Source organism: Nanorana parkeri, unplaced genomic scaffold, assembly GCF_000935625.1.
Source record: "Nanorana parkeri isolate BGI_ZX_2015 unplaced genomic scaffold, ASM93562v1 scaffold40, whole genome shotgun sequence".
In the NCBI taxonomy this organism is placed as follows: domain Eukaryota; kingdom Metazoa; phylum Chordata; class Amphibia; order Anura; family Dicroglossidae; genus Nanorana; species Nanorana parkeri.
In genome coordinates, this window is record NW_017306308.1 from 1,766,345 (window position 1) to 1,790,021 (window position 23,677).

Genomic DNA, 23,677 nt, shown 5'->3' on the forward strand with positions numbered 1-23,677 from the left:
GCGGTGCCCCCCCCCCCCCCCCCCCCGAATGTGACTATGAACAGGTCCCTTGCAATATGTAAGATTATACAAAATCTTTGACTGAGTCACAGACAAACATAGGCAGGCAGTAGAGGAAATGTATATTAAAATAATCAGAGGTGCAGATGGAAGGTAGACTGCAGACCTCTGCCTAGAGTAATGATGTCATTGTACAAAAGAATGAAATATTTGCGGATTAAGAAAATGTGTCACATGTAGTGTGTGATTAAAGTGTTGTAGAATGCTGTAAAGAAAGTGTGGTGATCACTTACACTTTTCACATTTATCCTGCTAAGGAATCAGTAGTGGAAACAAATGGTTTATGTTATTTCATTCCAATCAGGTCCGTCAGTCAGTTTTTTAGGCGGATCGGGAAGCCCAATGTGAGTCTATGGGCAGACAGATCTAAACGGACTTGTGTCTGTTTACATCCGATTAACCCCAACTCTGACCAGGTTCGGAAAAACAAATGGAACAGGGTTCTATTTTGGCAGACCTAATCGTTGTGGATCAGGAGTAATCTGATGTAAATGAACACATATCCACATGTCCAGAAGATTGAACCAGGGTTCTCAATACAGTTTTGGGATTAAACAGTTTATTTCTAATATTGTGATACCCATGGATGATTTTGAAGACTGCAATAAGGTCCCCTCTTAATCGCCTCTTTTCTGAGGTAAATATGTTAAGATTTTGAATGCGGTCTTCATAATTCAGGCCTTTAATCCCTTTAATTAATATTGGAGCCCTTCCCTGAACTCTCCCCAGTTCCAGGATGTCCCTCCTGAGAGTCGGGAACCAGAACTGTACCAAACACTCAAGATGGGGCCGAACCAATGATTTACATATATAGTGGAAGTAATGATTTCTGATCCCTTGCTACAATTCCTCTTTTAATACACGCAAGTATCTTGTTAGCCTTGCTGGCTGCTGCTTGGCATTGCTTACTATTGCTAAATCTGTGATCTATGAGCACCCCCCAAGGTCTTTTTCCATTTCTGACTTGCTTAATGTAGCACCCTCCAAGTAGTAGTTTGCACACATGTTCTTTGCTCCTATGTGCATAACCATACATTTTTCAACATTAAATCGCATTTGCCATCTTGTAGCCCATGCCTCAATTTTGCTTAGGTCCTGTTGTAATGCAAATATCTCCTGTTCGGAGTCTATTGCTCTGCATAGTTTAGTATCATCCGCAAAAAATGAAATCAAGCTATTTAGTCCAATCTCTATGTCATAGATGAAGATGAACAGGATCGGTCCCAGGACTGAACCCTGTGGCACCACACTCCTAACCCTTGCCCAGTTAGCGAATGGCCCATCTATCACTACCCTCTGGGTCCATTCTTGCAGCCAATTTTCCACCAATGTACATACAATTTCCTCTAGACCAATGGACCTTAGTTTATGAAGTAAATGTTTGTGGGGTACTGTGTTGAATGCTTTAGCAAAGTCCAGATACACCATGTCTACTGGTATTCCTTTGTCTAATTTAGTACTTACTTCCTCATAAAATGTTAATAGATTGGTCTGGTAAGAATGGTCCTTCATGAAACCATGTTGGTTACCACTTATGATACCAGTTTTATTTGTAAATTCCTGCTTGTTGTCCCATATAATGCCTTATACAACTTAAGAAGGACACATTAGTCATGATGAGGGTGTACATACCTGGTAGAACACTGAAAAAAGAAAAAGGTTCTAGCAACATATGCTCTTATATGAGAAACCCTGAAAGGATTTCATAATAGAAAGAACAGACCGATATTTGTGAATGAGTGACAAGGGAAAAGCTTGCTAGACCAAATTGCCATCAGCAAAAAGCACAGCACTACAATCTCAAAATGTAAAGTGATACATAGAGTGGATAAACTTTCAAACCACCAAGTTTCAGTAATTAAAAGACTAAATGAGAGAATGAACAGAACAGGGAGTGGCTAAAAAAACACGAGAACAGTAAAAGATCTGAAGAAACTGTGAATCAACAAGAACCCACAGAGTGCAAAACATGGCAAGAAATTACTATAGTATAGTAATAGGAAAAGAGAAATAACGCAACAACCAGATCACAGAGGAATTCCTTGCTTTGAACTACACAAATTATAAGATAAAAATGAAACAACAAAAATCTACATGAAAGTAAAGAAACTAGCACCAAAACCCAAATGTAATAATGAGAATAAAATTAAAAATAAGGAATGCGAGTGTGAGATACAAAGCAGATGGTAAAAATATATGGAAGAACCATGAAAGTAGAAGACCTAGGAAGGATGTCCCACAACCTGAAGCTGTAGAGATAAAAACTTATGAGATATTTAAAGCAATACAAGGCCACAAAATAAATATGTTAAAAGAGCAGGAAATAAAAGTAAAGCAAGAGTTTGCTCAAATCATAACTGGCACTTACCAAGGTGATGAAATTCCGGAAGAATGGCTACAGACTATTTTCATAGCAATCCGGAAGAAAAATATACAGTAAACTCTGTTATCCAGTATTCAACTAACCAGGAAAAAAAATCCCCTGGGTACGCACTGTTCTGCAGCATGTATCATCCTGGAAATGATCGTGTGCCTATTTGTCTTAATTTGTTTTAAGTGTGTATATTTGTCTAAAATTGGCTTTTGATTACTGCATTTCAATATTAATATGACGTCAATACAGAGTTTATGGTATGGTATAGTATGGGGTATGGCATAAGTGAGACCTCTTTTTAATAGTAACTCTTAAGCAATCAGAAACTACATTTATACGGAATCTACCAATCCCCGTGGATGCTGGATAATGGGGAGTTTACTGTAACTACAAAAATAATCTAAAACCGCATAAGTTCAAAACTCTAAAACATAATCGACTCATTACAATATGGCTTTTGGCCATACGTTAGCACCATACTGAAAACCCTGCTAACAAATCGGATCAACAAGCAAAAGGAAACAAACCTACGTTTCATTGGCTTTGTCAAGGCGTTTAATTGAGTCAAGCATGACATCCTCATAGAAACACGCTTCAAAAAGGGCCTTTGTGAAAAATTGGTCAGTCTCATAGCCACTATAGCTAACAAACAGTAAGGGTTTATAAAGATGGGTGGCAAATGCGAACATGCAACAACAGTAAAAAGAGGTGTGCCCCAAGGATGAGTTGTTTCAATATCTATACAGAGGAAGCTTTTCAAGGTATTGTGAAGGTCTTGGAATTCCAGCATATAAATCCAGGATGATACAGAAAACAAGCTGCGAAGATGATACGGTTTTGTTTGCAGAATCTGAGGACGATCTTACTTAATGAAATTGAAGAAAAGGCTACAAAAGTCTCTATCCAAATAAGCACTCAAAATGACAAAGAGACCAACAAAGTAAAATGAATGCTTGAAAATGAAAGAACAGAGCAAGTAACCAACTACCAATACATTGGAATATGATTAATGAAACCTGAAGAACAATGTTGACGCAAGAGCTAATAATGAACAATCCAAGCACAAGGAAAATATTTCTACAAATGCCGGTCTGGTCTGTTTTCAGGTATGGCGCAGATGAAGAGGTGCTGCAAAGAGTCAATGAAGCAAAGCAACGTTTGTTGGAAGAAATATTGAAGAGAAAATGCAGGATTGGTCAACAGTATTGCCTCCCATTACTGACCATGTCTTGTTCTGCACTGTTTCAGTGTGAAGGTGGCCTTCTTGGTAGAGGCAGGGCTTTGCTTCCTCATGTCAAAAGCAAATTTTGAGCTTAGTTCCACTCTAAAACTTCAAAAAATTCTATGCATATGTTAAGTTTTAAGAGGCATGGCAGAGGTGTATACACTCGTCTAAGCACATCTCCTCTCGATTCCGGCATGCAACCTACCACTCTAAACAACCTATGTGTGGGGAAACAAGATGCAAAAGCCAGCCAACCATCCTCAGTCTTCAGTGCGCGCACATAGATCCTTCCAATCCACACTACATACGTAATGGATCATGGATCACTGCACTCTTCAGTCTCCTTGTGCTGCAATCTGCCAGCCAACTGCCATCCTGTTCCCTGTGCTGGCACATAGATCCAACCTCTCCCCACCACCTATGTGCCAGGCAGCCTGATCCCCTGCAGTGCCTGCATGTAAATTGTCCATATAGAGGATAAAGACTTCCCCCTCCAGACACCGTGTCTAGGCGAACTAGAAATAGATGGTAACCGCCTAATTTATAATCAGCCTTGGTAGCAAGGTGCACATGGGAAGACTTACAACAATACAAAACAGGAAAAGAGTCCCCAGCACACTTGCCAGCTAGCCTGCGACAAAACACATTACCCTGTCTAACAGTATGGGTTAAAAACACAGGTTTTAGTTTATTTTAACGCATACTGTCAGACGGGGTAATGTGTTTTGTTGCAGGCTAGCTGGCAAGTGTGCAGTTTTTGTGTTTTGTCCCAGTTTCCGTTCTCTGCAATGACTGCCCGAGACAAAGTCTGCACTCCTGAATGTGATCAGGCAAAATGGGGTGGAACTTGTTACCAGGGCAAGCTGGCGCCAAGCAGGGACCAGGTAACTGTTTTCCCCTCTGGTGATATTGCTGCCTGTGTGGATCTGACCTAAAAGGCAGGTCACACAGGACCTCCACCTTTCCCAGGACCTTTGATTGCTGTCCTGTGACTCTGGACTTAGTCCTCTGATGTTCCTGTTGATTTTTCCCTTGCCGCGCCCTGGATCGCTGCTATATGATCTTTCCAGAGGTCCCATGTTGTGCCCGGATTGCTGCTCTGTGACCCTGGACTTAATCTCTGCTACACCATATTCCTACAGTACCTGCCCCTCACTGTGCCCTGATGGTGTACACCCTTTACAAACGCTCTGTTTCTTATTCCCTCACTAAAGAATCCCTGGCCAAGGGTCATTAACCAATCTTGATCTCTGTGTTCTGTTCTGCCCACACTTCCGTCACAGGATAAATGCAGAAACTTCCAGTAAATACACACTAAACCACAGTGATTCTGTTAGGGCTCTAAAGGGAATACTTTGCCTCTTATTAGATTTTCTACAGTGCTGCAGTAAGTAATAAATGTACTGCTGTACTCACTGTCAAGCTAATCAATGCTGCCAAAGTTTTGTTGACCTAACTGTAATCTATAAAGTGAGCAGCATTTTCTTTATTCCGATGACATCTTAGTTTACATGACATAGTGCTGCTGTATTTTCCATAGATTCTCTAATCACGATGTCAAATAGATACAACTTTTTTTTTTAACTTCTACAACAATTTAAAGAACAAAATAACTTTAAAGCTGGCCACATATGTTAAATCTGATTGTACAATCTGACACGAAACAAGAAGTGCACAGGCCTACCTAGCTGGAAAAAAGTTTAAATAGACTGTTTAGCTGCAGGAACTATTTGAATTTGGCAATCTGGCTCCTGGAATGGGCTGATGAGGGGTTTAGATGTGCATTAGGGAATATTTTAGGAGTTGACTTTTGTCAGTGTAATCTTTAAGGCTGTTAGTAAAGTGTTGGAGGGGAGTGTTAAGGGATCACTTTAGTAGTTAGGTTAGGTGTTAATAGACAGGTGTAAGGTAGTGATGGCTCTGAGAAAGGGGGTGTGCCCTAGAAACGCGTCAGCCACTTCTACACAAGACCGTCTGTGTGATGGCATGCTAGCTGGCTGATCGGATGGTGCTTGTGTTTTGTACAGAACGGATTGTATGCTCCTTGGCCTGAACAATTTCGGAAGTTATATGTTCAGCTTTGATAACCTTTGTGAGTAGAACCAGTACTTTTTAATACATAATAATAAAACGATTCTTCATGTAGAACAGGGGCTCTGTGCCTTTGTTTGTAGACAGGTGTATAGTTAAAAGCTAGGTGGGAGCTCTTAAAGTGACACTAAACTCAGGAATTACATTTTTAAAATGCATTGGAATACCTTAACTATTAACAAAAATGTAACTTATTTGTGCATCACTCAGCTGTAGTTCCACAAATCATGATGTACAATTTCTCCTGAACACGCACATACCTATCAACACTTGCCACTTTATCCTCTGCTGCACCCACCTTACAATCCTCAGGATATGTACTGGGCTCCCTGCTGCCTCCAGTGACAAGGTCTCTGATGGCATTAAAGTGACACTAAATTCAGGAGTTAAATCTTAAAAATATTTAGGTACTCTAACTATTAACAAACATGTAACTTCTTTGTGTATCACTCGGCTGTAGATACTCAAATCAGCTCTGAATTGGTGCTGACACTGTCCTTCCTTCTGGAGGGTGACTACTTTTGTTCCTCGTGGTCCCTGTGTGTGTTGTAAAGTAGCCACAGCCCCAAGCTCACTCCTGAGATGAACAACAACCTCAAAACAAACTATTAAACTAAACGTGAGATTGTATTCCATCACAGAAGTGAGCTTGGAGCGGTGGCTACTTTACAACACACACAGGGACCATGGGGAAGGAAGGACAGTGTCAGCACCAATTCAGAGATAATGTGAGGATCTACAGCTGAGTGATACACAAATAAGGTACATTTTTGTTAATACTTGAATGCATTTTAAGATTTAACTCCTGAGTTTAGTGTCACTTTAACCCCTAAGTGCCTAAATGACTCGCCACGTACACTGTACGTGACCACTTATTTGCGGCTCTGTAATGCTGGTAACCGCTGATTCTCAGCGTTTACCATTCATTAATGAATGCCTCAGCATTGACGCATTCATTAATTAAATAGTTAAGCTTTTGTAAAAGCTTCTTTCTTTCTTTCGATGAAAGAATGATGCAGTTTCCCACCGAAAATAAGACCTAGTACTATTTTTGTGAATTGCTAAAATATAAGACCTACCCCGAAAATAATGCCTAGTTGTAACCATTCTCAGGGCTGGTGGTGGCATAAGGGGCAACTTGAAGAGCTGCGGGAGAGAATCAGCGTTGCCAACGAAGCTAGTGCTAGAGGAAGTGAGGCGGCAGCGGAGCCGCATAAGCCGATGTTTCCTCTATAGCACCGGCTCCTGTCACAGGCGGAGTGATACCAAATGCACTCCGCCTGTGAGGAATCGATAGTGAAAGCGCGCTTCGGTCATTCTGGTTACCAATTGCTCTTGGAAAGGTACGGCACCCCTGATCACAATATTTTTGTACATGAATAGATGTTGATTGTTGTACATTAACAAAAAAAAAATTAGACCTACCCCGAAAAAAAGACCTAGCAAAAATAAATAAATAAGACACTGTCCTATTTTCGGGGAAACACGGTACAAATACCGGATCGCTTAATATCAATCCGTTATTGGACAGCTAAAGATAGCAGAGAGGTAGCTAGTGAGTCACCTCTCTGCTATTGGTTTTGCCAGCTCCATAGACTGGCCCGGTTTATGAAGCTGTGTGATACATTTCAGGCACAATGTTACAATGTTTCATGTGCCTGAAATGTATCACTTCTGATCGTCTGGGCAGGATCAGAAACCTTTAGTGAGATCCGATTCTGACATACTGTCAGGATCAGTCTCTAAGGTTATTAGCTGTTCCCAAGTTTGAAGCAGCCTAATAATAACCAAAAATTAAAAAAGTTAATTTATCAAGCAGTCAGTGTGTATACACATTCTATAAAGATGATTCGGGAACTGGAGCTTGGGTGTAATGTTAGGGCAGCCCAAACTCTGCATTATTTATATTGTGGCAAAAAATATGATGTCTCCACCATCTTGACCTGCTCATACATTATTTGCTACAAGATAATTACTCAAAATATTTTGTAGAAACATTTTTAGTTGGATAAATATAACAACTAATACCTATATATATATATATAAACAACTCATACCTGTCCTATTGGTAACTCAGGTAATATGCAATATTTTGCCTATAAATAGCCCAAATCACATCACAATGGCAGCTGAAGCCCACAGTGTGCCCTCATACCAAATCCAGCAGAACAAAATCTTTATATTGTGAAAAACCCTTCCATGTGCTCCTTACCTTGAAAGTGTGATGAGTGATGAGGCAGTGTGGCTTCCACATATTTTGCAAATGTTGCAATGTTGCGCAACTAAAACCTCTGTTTTTAACTCTAATAGTTAGACAGTGTAATTTATTTATTTTGCAGGCTAGTTGGTAAGTGTGCTGGGAAATGTTTGTGTTTGTAAAAAAATATATATATATTTTTGGTTCTCGACTTAAAGTTTCCAAGGACTGGGGCATGGGGTGGGGGCGGTTGTCTAGACTCTATGGCTTCGGGATGATTCAAGCTCAGGACTTCAAATCTCAGCAATACATTATATAGTAATGCAGAATACCACCAGCTATAGAGGAGTACAAATCACAGCAATATGTTATACAGTGATGCAGAATATCAGCTAGCAGCAGGCGTGCGGAAGGTCTCAGGAGGCGTGCGGAAGGTCTCGGGAGGCGTGCAGAGGGTTTTTTCACAATACACTTGGCTTTTATTCTTAGTAATAAAGACTATCTCTGGCAGGTAATTGTCCACCTGATTGGCCTTTAAAGGCCTGGAGAGCTGAGGATCTGAGCTGGAGAGGTCATTAGTGGACAGCCATGTGAATAACCGTAGCTGGCCTGTGTCTTTTTGCACTTGGTTAACAGTTTCCCTTGTAACTTCTCAGTGTCCCAGTGCCTGTAGAAACAGCCCTATTACTTACACTTACCAGTTCTAGCAATCTGCTCTTGGCTGTCTTCCAGGCTTCTTCACAGGTGCTCCATCTCCCCGTCTCCTTTCTCTCAGCTTGGCTCCCGCCCTGTCAGAGCTGAAAAGATCGCTCCGCCGCACTGTGGATGGGCGGAGTGATCACATTCTGACAGGAGGCAGAGGCGGCTGCGGCCCAGTTGCTGACAGGCCATGGACCAGTACTGGTCTGTGGCCCGGGGGTTACGGACCCCTGCTTTAGAGGATGCGGAGGGTAAAAAAAAATATCATAATGTAGAAAAACACCGCACAATTGGGATACATTTGCTGAATAGCACCGCACTCCAAGACACATATACAAGTATCTAAGATTCTGATGCCATTCACTCCCTTTTCGGATCAAAATGATAACAGTGGAAAAGGTTAACCATTACACAGACAGCGAACATCTAGATCTACTGTCTATTCTGCCTGTTTGAGTTGAAAATAATTAGAGAATAAAGTCACCTGTGTCCCATACACAGGTTAAATATTGGCATTCTGTACGACTAAAATGCCTCAAACTAGCAGTATGTGGGCTGGCCGATTAACACGCGTTACAATAGTAGAGTGAAATCCCAATTCACTGTCATTCTTGATATATTTTGTTGCATAAAACATTTTTTAAATATTACAACAATTTACGTTTCTTTTCATCACCTCCAATAAAATGCATACATATGAACTGGACACAGCGTAATGGTCTATCTATGACAGGCTAGAAGACATTGTTGTTTAAAAAAAATGTTTTCAAGACACTTTCTCTTCCAAACAGCCTCTCTTGCTCTCACAAGCAATTACTGACATATGAAATATGAATCACCATTGATTTTCCTCTTCAGGGGTCACAGCGCTCCCTGTTTTACGCACTCAAGGCATTTATTTTGGCGGCCCAACTTGACACATTTTCACAAAATGAACTTAGTAGCGTTACCCAATGCTTTGTCAAAAGGATTCTTCATTTTTTACTCTTTGACATTTGTTCCTTGCACAGCTCTTTGGGGAGCGACGAACAGGATAAAAACATAGAGCCATGCAATTACTGAAGAGACCAATCCTATATACACTATCCTCACCAATGAAGACATTCTGTTGTTCAGCTACAAAACAGGGTGATATTTTACACTGACAAGAAAATCTTGTATTTCCTCTGGAAGAGACAATGATGACTTCCATATGAAAACTTTTAAATTCAATAATAAGTGGGACTTAACGCTTTAATCCTGGAATGTGATTGCTTTCAGCTTGGAGAAAATGGATTGTACATCCATACTGCATTGTTTGATTTCAAATATTGCCTGACGCATAACTGGTCCATACCTTGTCTTCCCTCCTTCCTCCCCTCCTCTCTTTCCACTTGTTTTGTCATCCTCCCTTCCTCCTAACCTCCCTATAAATGGAAATTATATTGCAAAGCATACTTTATCCTGGATGTTAAGTTGGTTATGTTATACGCATTTTGTTATGTATGCTTCACTTGAATAATCCTGGAATGTGGTAGACATAGTTTGGAAAAAGAACATGGCTGCTACCTGAGGGCAAGCAGTAAAAATGAAAAAATAAAAACATAACAGACAGACAAATAAAAACTTGTTTCCCATGAGCGGAAAGTTTCAGTACGGTATTTAGCATCAAAAAGAGGAATAGAAGTCATTATGAAAGCTAATGTCTGTGTTTTCTCACAGAAAACTGTTTAATGTCTGAGGGACAATGGGGTGACATTTTTCCTTTGAAAGACAATTAAAGAGCTTGCTTGTCTTTTTACAGGGTATCATGAACTACAAAGCTAGGATGATACAGGCAGTCCACGAGTTACATAAATCCGTCTTACATACGACTCCTACTTACAAACGGAGGCTATTACTGTACAGCAGGGGTAGTTGTAATGCTTCCGCGCTCGTGCTGACGAGGAGTGCCCACCTTTTTGGGTCTGGTTCGTAGTGCTGTACATACATTACAGGAAGTTGGCTCTTCTTAGACGTGCAGATGAGGGGTGCCCACCTCTTATTCCGAGTCACTGTGAGGTTTTTTACTGCTGTCTATATCCTCATCAGAAAGATTTAATCTCACTTCCTGTCCTTGAGACAACAGGAAGTGAGAGAAAATCTACCCCATGGAAGGAAAATTCACTCCATGGGAAAAAGGTGTCTCCACTCAAGCTAAACCCCAAATTTTCAAAATCCAATTGTCACAGGGACAGAAAGTGAGGTGAAATCTTCTGAACAGGGGCACAAACAGCAAAAACAAACTTTACAGGTGGTTAACCATTCACTATGCTATCCAAAACAAAACAAAAACATTTTTTTGACTGGAGTTACACTTAAAAAATGTACCTGTTCCAACTTGCATACAAATTCAACTTAAGAACAAACCTACAGACCCTATCTTGCTCGTAACCCGGGGACTGTCTGTATAATGGTGAGTGGTGCTCAGTGGCTGGACATGGTCCTTTGCCATCTTCCTTTTGGGTGCAAAAGTGCACCACACCCAAGAAGAGCAGGATTAAGGCTTGAATGTCTCTACATGCAGTGTGTGCAGCGTGCAGGAATAATAGCTGCTTTGGTATTTGCAATATGGTCAAATGAGTGTTATTTAGTCATAACGATCATGCTGAAATAGACACAGGTTTCCACTGACTTCCCCCAACCCTTTTTCTCTTTAAATCTCCTTGAGGCCCAGAGCATTTTTTTGTTTGTTTTGGCGATGTCTCGGTTTTGCACATTATATCTTGTAGTCAACCTTACTGTATTTTACATCATTTTATTGGAACAGAGAGGGCCTTAAAGTGACATTAAAGGCAAAAATGTTTTTCCCTCCCCCCAATGTTAATGTCAGCACTTACCTTTAATTATGTTTCTTAATCCGATCTTTTTCTTTCCTGTCTTTTTCATCTGTCCCTCCAGCGCTGCGGCGGGTCTCTGATCCAGCGCTGACTCCTCTGAGCTTGCTGGCGCTTCCTGTCCCACGGTGTCTTTGCGGGTGCACGCGTCCATAGACTTACATTGTGTCCCTCCTCGCGTACCGGGCGAAAATGTGATCTGTGCATGCGCCCGCCCCAAGATGCTTTGCGGCCGCTCGATCGTTTTCAAATTTTCGGACAGGAGCGCGCAGGGAAGACACGGGTAAGTCTTAACCCTTTTAAAAGCAGGGTTTTTTTTTTTTTTACACTTTTTGCATATATCTACTGCTTGCTAGCACCAGATATATGCAAAAATAGCTGAGGCTTTAATTATCCTTTAATTTGCATTAATGCCTTTTTTCCTTGTTTTTTATTGGGAATAAATAGTAAAATTAGAGAGAAAAAAATGATTTTCCTGTTTTTTTTTACACTAACACATTGTTTACATAATTTGTCCACTCACATATATTTATCTCAAGATATAATAAAAGTCTGATTTTATGTAACATAGCGGAATGGTAAAGTTCAAAGTGAATGTATGTGTTTTACTTTATGAGAGATGTAATCCCCTTTTGATGCCATACTGTGGCACACAGGAGAAAAAAAATGGCATAAATTGTTAGTGCAGCATTAAGATAACATTAAGTCAGGTTGACAAGGGCAAAAATTAGCATAACAGCGGCTTTTCACAGGTTTGCAATCATTAAAAATTCAAATGACATTGTGTTCACCTATGTTCAATTACATGAGCATTTGATGCTTGCGCAGTGAACACAAATGTCATCCAAATCATCCAACATCATTGTTGCAACCTAGGGATTCTTTCTAGGAGGGAATATTTCTATTTATTATTAGGATGTACACAAAATTCTTTTTTTTTTTTTACAATTTTGTGCAATTCACTTTTCTTTTTCATTAATTGGGGTCTTAACCTGGTCATTGGAAACCTGAACCAACCACCCCCCTTCCCTATAAAGCTGTACAGCAGCAGATCACTTCTAATAGTTATCTATTGCTGGCTGCACTACCTGTCAGTACAGAGGCTCAGGCAGAGCTGTTAGAGCTCTGTCCAGCCAGTCTATACACTAGTACATCACTGCTATAGAGATCTATTTCTGTCTGCAATCAGCCAGCAATATATCACTATAGCAGTATGGAGAGGCTGGAAAGAGCTACAGTAGTGCTGCCTAAGCCTCCATACTGACCTAAAGTGCAATGATGTCACTACATTCCTGATGCAAACACTAATGTTATGCACAGCGCGCTTCTGGTATCATTGCAGTCTAAAGGTACATTATTATGCTTAAATTAAACAAAATAAAAAATGTATGTGTGTTCGTGTATGCAGGTGAACTGGTCCCAAAAAATGCTAAACTATTGAATGTGTCAAGGAGAAGAGTGACAAACAAATGCCAAACACATACAAACTGCAGAGACAAAGAAGAATAGAAGAAATAGATGGACCTGTAACAGGATAGCTGCTAAATGCCAAAAACAGAGCCACCAACGTCACCACTGAACTAGATCAGCACCTAGGTGATCCAATCTTAAAAAGAGGAAAAATGCAAGTCCAAGGAAAATGGCACATAATCTGGTGTACGGAGCACAAAAATGTGGATTCATGCGCAATGGATCGGGTTATCTTTCATCATATTACCAGGTTCCCATTTGGAGAGAGAACAGGGACACTTGCAACCCACAATGCCTGTTGGAAACTATTAAAGTAAGTGATGTCTTTAAAAGAAGTCATGATCATGTGTTCATGTTACACTTTATGGCCAAAGGTTTGTGGACACCTGACCATTGCACCTATATGGGCATGTTGGCTATCACATTATGAAACCAATAGTTGGTTGCTTTAGCACAGAAGCATAGTCATGCTGCAACAGAAAATGGGCTTCACTAAACTTTTGCCACAAGGTTGGAACTGTAATTGTGTAAAATATATATTTTTTTATTTTGTAGCTACGCATGAACTCAGTAATAACTGAAGGGTGACCACATATCTTTGAACATATAGTCTAGGCGTGATGGTCAGGTGTCCCCAATCATTTGGCCATATGGTGTATTTGGCCATTCACCCGCTGTATGAGATAAATGTTTAAGAAAAGCTCTGTTTGCTATTTTCACACAATTTGCACACATTAGCTACTACAGCAGTTTCCTTGTTGCAAGGTTTTTGGAACTAATTGCTTCCAATGACTCCGTTCTCCTCTGATAGCTTATTTATCAGATCAGGAAAAAGAGAGAATTAATGGTGCTTTCTTTCAGCAAGTCCTATAATTGGAAACAATGTTTACTTCACATTGTGTTCAAGTAATTAAGGGCAATTTGCAAAAAGCGCTTTTTCACCTCTCCTTTCTTACTATTGTCTGTTTGATTGGATTTCTCCAGGTACAGGTTATGCAGATGGGGATAAAACCTCACCATATTAGTCTGAATAAGAACTTGCTATGAGGAATGTGAACACTGCCAATTAATCCCAGTGCCGGCATACATTTATTTCTCTGCAGTTATAGAAAGCTAGGAATATCTCTCAGTGACCAAACCCATCTGCCTTCCTTCCTATATAAATAAAAGAAAAAAACCCACAGAGAAAGGAAAATAAATTATTTTTTCTTGATTAAGCAGCTGCATTTCTCCAGAGACAGAGAGAAAACAAACGATTAATCTTTTCGTATTTGTTCGGAGAAGAACGCACATGCCTTGGGTGCAGGATAGCCAGCGTACCTGTGGCAGCTAGTCTGCAGCAATTAGGCTTTATCTGGAAATGAATGGACTCAGTCAGGGGGCCCGGTCTGCCGGGACTACTTTCTGGAGGCCAAGGTTATACAGTTCAAATCCCCTGTTCTGGAAATATGCCTCAAAATTACCCACTGTGCTTGGGTATAATTAACAAAGCGGGGGAATTAATATCAGCTTGGTAATTGGAAAGAATTAGCAAGAGAAATATACATTAATCTTTACTAGTTACAGAGCACTAATGAAAATGAGCTGGGCTTTCTTGCTTACTTCAGGCTTTTGCTCCTGAAAACTTTTCATTAGCTTTGAAGAGTAAGAGAAAAAAAGGGATACACACATATTAGGGCTGCATTTATAAAGAAGCATTCGCAATATCAGCTGAAATATCAGAATTCCAGTACTTAACCATCCCATCCTTGTCTGGTCAGACTTAAAAGCCTCATACAAACAATTGCCGAAAACACCATTCACTGCATGTTCCTGAAGCTCACTTAGCATATTTTATGATGGCTACAGAAATATTGAGATAGCTCAATACACATGGGTGGATAGGGAAGCGTTAGCTTTAGAATGAGATAAAATTAACAGAGACTTTAGTGTCTGCTTACATCGACATTGTGGTCCCTGTTCAATTCAATGGCTCCCCTGCCAGGGAAAGCTATTGACTTATAGATCAACTCTGCTCCTTTTACACAAATGCTGAAAGCTTGTTAGCGTCCCTATCCATAAGCACAAGCAAAACTCTCAGACTGCACGAGGGAGAATCTGATTCTGTTCATTCGGCTTTATACTTTCCTTCACTCTTCACTCCATTTCTACACTTCTGAAAATCAGCTACTTGCAAGGGGATTGTTATTGCAAATATATTCTACATGCTGCATATGCAAAAGCATTATTTCTGAAAATGCTAGCTACCTGGCTTAAAACCTCTGAGTCACTTACCTGCTTAGTAGCAGCAGATTGTACTAAGGGAATGGTCAGAATTTCTCATTTGTTTATTATTATAGGTATTTATATAGCACCGACAATTTACATAGTTGCACATTCACATCAGTCCCTACCCTCAAGGAGCTTACAATCTAAGGTCCCTATCTCACATGCATACATAGAAGGCCAGCTTAGAGAGGAGCCAATTAACCTACCAGCATGTCTTTTTGGGGTGTGGGAGGAAACCCACACAAGCACAGAGAGAACATGCAAACTCCTTGCAGATAGTGACCTGGCCGGGATCCGAACCAGGGACCCCCAGTGCTGCAAGGCAGAAGCGCTAACCACTATGCAACTACGTTTAGATTTAAAGTAGTGAAAATAATCTGGCTGCCCGAGCTGCAGAGTTTGCACGCGGTGTGGATGGTGTGGTATGGTGCAGCGGGGATTTGCTTATAGAAAGTGGGCGATGCGGTTGGATGATGCAGCTGGGAGATACTGGCAGGAAATGTAGGATCAGTCTCTAAACAACAATAAGGTATCTATGGATGGTTATCAGGTACCATCCACCGCACATTGGCGCATGATATAAAGACAAACATTATGATTAAGGAATATGTTGTGATGATATGTACGAGAACTTTGATGAAAAAAGAGGTTGTCAGATAGATAATATCATATACATTGTGCTTGATGGTCCAGGGGGCTGTTGAGCCATAGGATAAGTTCCAGTAATATAATGGGGTCTGTGATTGGTTTATGTTTTAGCAGTAGTAGAATTGGGGTGTGGTGTCTTATTTTCTCTGGTGGTTCAAAATATATATATTTTTTTCTTTTTTGAAAAGGAATTGTTGAAGAACTCCACCACTCCATCCAACATCAGCCTCTGCCACCCAGGTATATACAGGTGGAGCTGCCGTCCACACTCCATAATAACACCATGCAAAGAAAAAAAAGCCTATCACTTAGGCTATGACTAAGTCCATAAGGCTGAAATGTGTAAGAAGTGGGTGGCAACTTTTGCCATGTTGGAGGGGGGTTTTTTTGAGGTGCAATGCGTACCACACAGATTAGAATGATTAATGTCTGTTGCTATTTTGATGAGAGAATAAAGGCAAAAGTCTTTAACTCTAAAACTATTTTTTGTATACACTAATTTATTTTTACCCAGTGTTTTTCGGCTGATCATGTGAGATCTCAGGGTCTCCTCTCTGCAGTCGACAGTCCACTATACAACAGATCCAGAGAACAGGCCTGCGTGATGACACTGGAGTATGGAGAAAGTAAGTAGTGCCTGCCAACTTTGTTTTTAAGAAAACAAAAAATAGCTGGACATGGGCTTAAAGCTAAATGTAAGGCAGATATAAAAACACTCATTTAATTATGTATTAACTTAAAAAATAATTAGATAAAATCATTAAATGGAGCTAGTGCATGTTCCTGAGTTAGACTTGTTCTCAATATCGCCTCTTGCAATCCCATGCACTGCAGCAGCGGACTGGGATATTTATCCCTTGGAGCCAATCAAGCTCTGACAGCATTGCGCATGTACTGACAGAGAACATAATCACAACAGGAGAGAGCAGAGTGATGGCTCACAGTGGGCTGCTGCTCTTCCATAATCCAATCAGCATGCGGTGAGTGGGTTTCTGACCAAGCTCTGCTGCTTCACTGGAGGTTAAAGGCATGTGTGCTATCTGGCAGGAGTGGCTGGATCATGAAGCTGGATGCACAAAATGACAAATCCCTTAACAGGGCCTAAATATGTATTTTGAATGGGTATTTAGCTGCTTGTCTGGAGTTTAGTTTTAAGTTGGAAGTATAGTGAGCATGTATTTTGAGTTATTATTGCAGTGTTTGCCTTAGAATAATTTTTGATGCGACTTTCATATTTCTCCAAGATTCCTATTACTTTTTAGTCTGTTAAATGCAGAGATCGCAGAATATCCACTAGAGGCAGGGTTTACCAACTATTACAAATACTCCTACTAACGTCTCAACAACTGTTGGGATATCAGCCCACATGTTAGTTAATTGTTTTTAATGAGTTAGCCAAGACACGTCCATTGTGAGAGCAGAAAAGCAAAGAAAAAAACCAGTGTATGTAATGTGCATATTTGGCTGCCCCCTGTAAATGTATAACTACAAACTATACATAAGCTGACCAATACAAATATATTTATCATCTCTACAAGTAATTCATTACTCCCATACCTTCCAGCACAAGAGCACAAAAAATTAGTGCTAAAGCTTGGTTGCACCGAGAACATGAAAAGGAATACAAAAATGTTGGCTAAATCTTGGAATACAAGAATTATTAGTAATTTAGGCCTTACAATTTAGGGGTTCATTTATAACACAGATCAGATATCTGCTCACGATTATCCTTTACAATGCCACTGCAAGTATTCCATTCATAAAATGCCTGCCGCAGTATTGTCTGTGATTTACTTTTTATGTTGTGTCCCATGCCCAGATGGAGAATTTGTGTTTTCACATTATTGACCAGTGACCTCATCAAACATCCCAATCTTAGGGAAATAGCAATCAGCCACCTCTGATGGGGTGTGCTTAGCTGAAAACATGCATGTAAGTTTGAATGCCCTTCAAACTTACATGCTGCCATACTGGTATCTTTTTGCATCTGTGTTTCGTAAAGTAGGCTTCTACAGTTGCTGCACAGCCTGTGGTTTGCTGGATGATATCTGGGCTAGACAATATCAAGCTCCTGTCTCAGCAGCCTGCTGTCCACTGAATCACATTGGGGTGCCATCATCACACTCAGTAATGCTTACTCCCTGTGACTGACATGAATATCCTTGCACTACTCAGATACTATTAGACTGCTGCTGGAATAGAAAAATGATCAGTCTGCCCTGTTCCTGGTACTTTCATATTACTACCACTATAATCTTGCAAATACATTACTAGCAATTGCAGTTTGACACCATACCTATCCTTGCACCAGTCACAGTGCGAGTGTAGCTGCATGTGTGCCCTGCTAGGAAACCAGTAGCTGACACAATTACAGCTCTGCTTCACATTGGGGTGATGATGAGGGTTCTCCGCTCTTCTATCATCACTCAAACTGCTGCCCACCAGACTTTTTCCAAGCAACTCCCAAGAGCCAGCCCACTAATACACTGTTGGCTGAGGGATCTTGGAAGCAGAGTGATGGGGGGAGTCTAAAGTATGGTATACACTGGTGAATTTTCAAGTGAACATCTCGTCGGAACGTTCAATAATGCCATGCCATTTCAAAATTCAATTTGATTTTCGTTTTGATTTAACATTTGATTTTGGAAAACCCCATTCACTGTTAGAATTTCGGTCAATCGAGAATCATTTTCCAACATGTTCCTTTGACTTTTTTCATCACTGCGGTCGGATTGGTCATCAATTTTACCCCGACAACTATTAGACAAAACATTTTTACAAAATTCGTTCAGTGTATGTCTTACTAAAATTACATGAAAGACATGTAGTGCTCTGTCCCTCCCACCGGTCAGCACCGATGTGAGAACCTTGACCCTGAAATGACATCAGTGGCTTAAAAACAAAAGTTAACTTTTAAGAAAATGAGCAAGGTAACAACAGCATTTTTTTGCATATAAATCCAAAATCAGCGCTGCTCCAGATAGGTGCACCTATATCCGCTTAAAGGGTACTAGCACAGATCACCTCTAGTGAATATAACATAAATGAATAGATAGCGATACTCCACAATACATATGCGACTTCCGTATTTCTTCAAATAGGCATATCAGGATACTGTACATAAAGCGCGACTTCTATTACATGTTTCACACCAATATGCTTTTACTCACAGACTCTTTTTGGATACCTAACAGGCGATAAAGAGGGGAGTTTGGGTATGTTTTAATTTTTACCCTAGATTTCAGTTAGACAGTGTACAATATTCCCTTTATTCTGTAAGTAAATACTTGTATTTATAAAATAATATATATATGTAAAATCTAAATATTAGGACTGGCAGGTTTTTTGGGGCTGTTTGTGTCCAGTCAGAGAGATTTCCCTTCATTTCCTGATCCAAAAACACAACAGGAAGTGAGAGGAAATCTCCCAATAATGAGGGGAAGTCCCCTTATAAACAGTTGCCATCCGAACAGGTGTCCCCATCTCCGTGTTGAGAAAATGGCCCACAAGGATCGAGCTCATCACCTTTGTTGCATTTTGCAGCTGTTAATCCCAATGCTCTTTGGTCACAAAACAGGGCATAATTCCTTCACTCCAGATAAGGTATCGAGGCTTTCCTCCCCAAAACATCTAACAAAATGACTAAATAGGTCTATTTTGGCATTCTGTGAGATGTGGCTAGGTACCTTTACTGGAACGAAAGATCTTTCATGTGTTTTTTGGTAGACGTGTAAGAGACCACTAACTGGCTTGCTGTTCCTAAATGTCACCCTTTGAAAGTGACTGTGTAACGTCCTTCTGTGGTGGTGTTGAGATCCTAGCAGTGGGCAAGTAACCATAACACAGCTTTGACTAGTAAATGAGGTCACAAGACAGCAAGGGTAAAAGTGTGGGGACAGTAAAATTGGTTGTAGGGTTTAGAACCACTTTAAGATGAAATCACGGTGGATTAATAAATGCAGAAGTCAATATGTCCAACTAAGTAGCTTAGCAGTTAACAAAACCACTAGGTGCAGTAAAAAGAGCAACAATAAGCAATTAGCCACCACTACAGCATTCAATACTAGACAGGAGATCAGGTGTATATGATGAATACGTGTAGCACACAAATATAGTACAAGATAAAATGTAACATACTTTTCAGATCAGTTTCAATAGTTTAACTGTCCCATTCAATGACTATGCTGAGCAGACAACTCATTTATAATATAAGAAACGTCTGTTGTTGGCACTGCTAAGACAGAATGCGTGTTTTTTTATTTTACGGCACTATCTAATCTGAAGTCAACGGTGGGTTTCTCGAGGTTCCAAGAGACGTGAATTCATCCTATAACCTCTGTCCTGCTGATATACACAATGATGGATTCAAGTTATTAACTGATCAAAAAGAGATGGATGGTCCTCTGCTCTCTCTAATCTACATCATCATCTTGATTCATTTAAAGATAGACCGTACACTTAACGAGAGAAGTTAAGGCTCCAATAGAATCAGTCGTATAATCTGAAGCGCTGTACTGAGCCCAAATCAATCAATACATTCACCTGTATGGGAAAAGGACTGTTAAGTACTTACAAGCGGGGCCATTAATATTATTTAAGACAACGCTCAAAGTTTTTAATAAGAACCCTGAAGGGGCTGGCATTTTCTGCTAGGATCAGATACTACTATTCAGAAAGACTTCAGCTTCAATGTTTCCTCTTCACCTCTGTTATGTGCTTTTAGCCTCCATTATCACAGAAAAACCAAATGTGGCTCCGCAGGGAGAAACTATTCCAATTTTTTCTTCTATTTTTCTATTTAAACAGCATTGCAAAGGAAATCAATACAGATAATTGCAAGAAAAACTAGATCAAGCAATTTTTTAAATTTATCAAGGACGGATAGCTAAAAGACTATGGAAATTTAGTAATTGAGCTTGTGCACACACCAAAACTGTCCCATTAATGACTATTCCAGATTCTGTCTGCAGACATAGTCAGTTACAATAGATGCTGCTCCTTGATGATTAAAAGTTTTCGTTTCCTTGGGATCAGGTGTTCCATATACTCTCGGTCCTACGAGGTACAACTGTAAATAAAGACCCAGCTATGGCTCTCCTTAATTGGCAACCTGATTGACTTCCCAATAAAACTTTAAAATATGTTTGTATGTACTGGCAGCTGCCAAGAGAGAAATAACCAAGTCATGGAAATCACCCTCTTTAACCATAACTAATGTAAAGAACCACATCTCTTGGGTCATGGTACAAGAAAAACGTACAGCCAAGCTCACAAATACTATGCCTAAATTTGAACTGATTTGGTCTCCCTGGGCCCAACACTACCTACCCCCCCCCCCCCCCCCCCCCCCCCCCCCCCTCTCTTTTTTTTTTCTCTCTTTACTTCTCTTTGTATCTCTACCCCTTTCTTCCTTACTTCATTTATTTTTCTCCTTCTCTCTTTTCTCTCTCTTAGGAATCTTTTTATCCAAATTGCTTTTTATTTTCTCATTGGACACTTTGGTTCCCTAGGGGACTCAATGACATTATTATTGTTTGGTTACAAAATGAGACTAGCCTTATACTATATTGTGATAGTATGCTTTTTCTTTTCTTTTGATTTATGTTGTCTGCAATAACATGTGACTCCACCGGTTGTACATTGTGTCCATGACAATTTTGTTTATACTCATTTAACCTTTAAAATGTATATGGGAAAAAAATACGTTTTCGTTTCCTGCAAAATCATCTGGTCCCCTGGGCACTGGCCCTAATTTCCTGTTTTACGGTGCATCCTATGGAGCCACCCTTGTGTGTGCTAGTAAGCTGTTTATTATCTCCACATACACACAGGTACAGCAAGGCAATCCACTCCCCTCCCTCCCTCAATCCTCCTCCTTTCTCTTTTCTCCAAGCTAGTAGATGGACAGCTGCTGGAGTCTGCTCTGTGATCTTGTACTGGACAGAAAGTTTAGGGAGCTGAGAGAGTTGGAACCAGCTGTTTGGAAACATGACGACTAAGTACATGGGCAAAAAGGTAAAGAAATATTTTGTTGAGCAATGTATATTTGTTTGATCTGGATTCAGTACTGAAAAAAAGATTGAGAGTTTAATACTACTTTAAATGCGTCTTTTATGTCTCAAAAAACGTTTCCTTTAAAAAGTGGTATAATATCTTCTAAGTCACGTACATCACTGCAGTACAGATGCTCATGGTGTCTGAGAGCACCGGTGCACAGTAGACAACCTGATGCTCCCAAGGTGCATTGGGCTGCACTACAATGCTGCTCCTGTTCCCCATTTCTCCTGTTCATGTCCCTATTGGCTTGCACAGCAGAGAAGGAACATAAATAGAAAGGCAATAATGCTGCTCCTCCTTCATACAGTGCATGCCAAGGCACCAATCCCCGTAATTTAATGGGGGCACATTTAAAAAGCAGCGGTATGGCTGCACAAAAACAAACATCACAACGATGTTAAAGGCTAGGTAAAGAAAATCTTACAGCTATGTTTTCTAAAGATCAATAAAATAACAAAAGCTATTTATTAGGTTTTCTTTGGTGTAAGCAGTATGGTCGGAGTTGTCTAACAACAACGTTTCTTCTCTGCTTCTTTGTTGGTTTTTCTTTCTAAACACTTTCCCTGTTCCAGATTCTTGCCTGTCAATAATAACTTATCATCCTAATTAATCATGCATTTATGTGAGACACAACTGCATGGCTACTGGTTAATAGTTCCACGCTCATTACTAGTTAATAGTTCTCAACACGTTACTCGGATTTCTCATTTTGGAACACTGTTCCTATTTCTTGTTTAATATGATTTTGTAATGTCTAGGAATATACAAGTGTATGCAATCTTGGCTATATCAAAATAAAAATAATATAAGAAATAAAAATTAAGGTGGAAATGTGCGGTTAGATAACATGGCAGGAAGCCATTCACTAGTGATTGTCCAAAGCAATACAACTGAAATAGGCTCTGCTTGTTATAAGTGGTCCAAGCTGAAGTTCCATGAGAGTTATAAAAAGAATGTAGTGGAGCCAGAAGTACTCTATATCACAAGCACAGGTTTTAAATAACTATACCCAATGACCCAATATACGTGTTATTAGTGTCCCCTCTGTATTTGCCTTACACATATCCAATAGTACAAATGCATCAAGCACATTTTATTGTTGCTTGAAACATCACACATTACAGGCAATAGACATACTTATTGTTGTGTTAGCTTCTTTAAAAAAAAAAATAGTTGTTAAACAATGTATGAATAAGACTTAAATGCAGTAAATTATGAATTCTGGAAATAAATGCCGCTCACATCTGTGAATAGATAATGGACTGAATATCCAGTGTAATGGGGACTGTAAAGGAGGGCGTGCATTGCAGGATTCTACAGATCTTTTCTATGAGTTTGTTTGTTAAAGGAGAACTATGGGGTCATAGTTCTCCTTAGGGTAACGATTTTTGGCCACACACCAGCTAGATTTTCCTTAGCATTGATCTGTTAGATTACTAATAACTATGTAGCATGAATGCACACCAGATTGGATATATGATGAATGGTTTGATCATATAAGCCCTTGCGCTACATAGTTATTGGCAAATTTTGCTTATCTGAGATATCAAATCTAACTGATGTGTGGCTGTAGCCTAATGCTGCCAATATAAATGACAATACACAATTGATTGACCTTATATTTTAATATATTAAAATCATTGAAACTGATTGTTCAACGCCACAAACCTAAAAGATTGATTTGGTCAAATTCGGTTAAGATAAGGTCAGGGATGATGCCAAAGGTAACTTAC

At 39.9% G+C, this 23,677-nt stretch overlaps 1 protein-coding gene across 1 annotated transcript in view; it reads right to left on the reverse strand.

Annotated features, from left to right (window-relative positions):
• Positions 1–23,677, reverse strand: part of SNX24 (sorting nexin 24) — a 112,559-nt gene that overhangs the window by 25,021 nt on the left and 63,861 nt on the right. The window lies entirely within an intron of this gene.